This window comes from Etheostoma spectabile, chromosome 16, assembly GCF_008692095.1.
Source record: "Etheostoma spectabile isolate EspeVRDwgs_2016 chromosome 16, UIUC_Espe_1.0, whole genome shotgun sequence".
In the NCBI taxonomy this organism is placed as follows: domain Eukaryota; kingdom Metazoa; phylum Chordata; class Actinopteri; order Perciformes; family Percidae; genus Etheostoma; species Etheostoma spectabile.
In genome coordinates, this window is record NC_045748.1 from 4,436,721 (window position 1) to 4,438,507 (window position 1,787).

Consider the following 1,787-nt stretch of genomic DNA (forward strand, 5'->3'; position numbering starts at 1 on the left):
GTGTGTGTGTGTGTGTGTGTGTGTGTTTAAATCTGGGAGTCCTTTCTGTCAAAAACCAGGCGACACAAAGACAGCTTCTCTGAACGCTCGGAAAAAGCCCTCAGCCTGACACAGAACAAAGTCAATCAACACTGTTCTTCTCATCTACCTCATCTATATTTCAATACTGTTACTAATATAGTGCCATTGCACCAAACTGCCTTGCACTAAATTATATTTAAATCTTAAATCTCAGACTATGCTGATATGGCACTATTCATTCCCTCTCTTTAATTTTTATTGTCTATTTCTTGTAAATGCCGTTGTATTCTTAATGTGTATCCTAAACAGTATTTTTTATACATTTCTTACTGTCCTCTCTGTTTTTATTATCTATACGTTAGGTGAGTGTTGTACTTTGACAGCAAAGGTTAACCAAAGTCAAATTCATTGTTTGTTTACGCAGACCTGGCCAATAAAGCTGATGGTGGTTCTGATTAACTTGTGTACTCTTCTTTGCTTTACTCTCTCAAGCAAAACATTGTGGCAATTGTGAACCTTTTTACTGGTCAGTGGCTCATAAGTCAAGATTTTGACTCGAAGATCTGCCATCTGACTCAACAATCGTCCCTTTAAAGATCTCCCTGTTTCTCCTACACTGGCACCGGGGGGAGGGGGCAGAGCAAAGACCTTGCTTCCATGGACTTCCACTCTTAAACTGTCTGTGCACATCGCAATCTGCTGACCAATGAAATCTCCAGTCGCTCTTTGTGCTAAACGAGTGGCAAAAAGGGAGATAGCACTCACGCATGTACAGTACGTATCAACTGTGCGTAAGTTTGATTCACTTTCCTATGTCTGTGAGGTTTGTGTGCAGCCATGCATGTATCGGTTCCTGTCTATGTGTGTATGAGTGTGGTGGGGGTCTCTGGGAGGGATTATGACTGGGTAGAATAATGGCTGTGTGATAATTAATGGGATTAACAGATTAGACAGAAGATTATGCTATGGCTGTCTCCATCACTGCTCTATTATTATAACCTCTATTTAACCGAGAGAAACCCATTTAAATTAAGAATCTCTTTTTCAAGGGTGACATGGCCAATAGAGCCAGCAGCAAATAAAAACACATAGTTACAGAAAAGAAAGAGGAGAGGACATGGTTAATAGAACTGAAAGAAAGCACAGCAATTCACATGACATCAATTTCAAACAGCTTCAAATAGCAAATCTGTAACCAGGACAAATTATTGAAAACACTGAAATTAAATAGTCTGCCTCCATTTCTTTCATTTTGTTTTCAAAAGCAATTACCGAGATGCACTCATTCTGCAGCGTACTCCATACAGAGGGGGCAAGTACACAAAAGCTTTTTTTTCTCTGTTCAGTACGCGCATTAGCAACAGAAAGCTAAATTATGTCCTAAGAACGTAAGAAGTGCCGATCAGTACTCGCAAAACTTCTGTGTTCCTATGTTAGAGACAGACAGAAAGAAAGCATGAGAAGCAATGAGTAAAGCTACTTGGTAGACTCAAAATGAATGTACAGAGGACAGAAAGGTGTGAGTTTTAAAAACTATGGCTGGGTATGAAACACTTCCAACTGACGGAAATATGTTCATGACACAAATATGGGAAAACTGTCAAGTACTACTGAAAACTGGCAGGATTTATCTGGTCAATTCACACTCATATTTACATTTCATGATCACATAGTTCCCGATTTGAGCCAATAATTTGCCACTTTTATACTATTTTGTTTAGAGAAAGGATATATATATATATATATATATATATATATATATATAT

The 1,787-nt window shown here is 38.3% G+C and overlaps 1 protein-coding gene and 1 long non-coding RNA gene across 3 annotated transcripts in view; one reads left to right on the top strand and one right to left on the bottom strand.

The window, feature by feature from the left end:
- The window catches only part of cntfr (ciliary neurotrophic factor receptor), a 252,365-nt gene that overhangs the window by 70,819 nt on the left and 179,759 nt on the right, over positions 1-1,787 (bottom strand). The window lies entirely within an intron of this gene.
- Positions 1-1,787, top strand: part of LOC116704032 (uncharacterized) — an 11,230-nt gene that overhangs the window by 8,717 nt on the left and 726 nt on the right. The gene's annotated exons all lie outside the window — the stretch shown is intronic.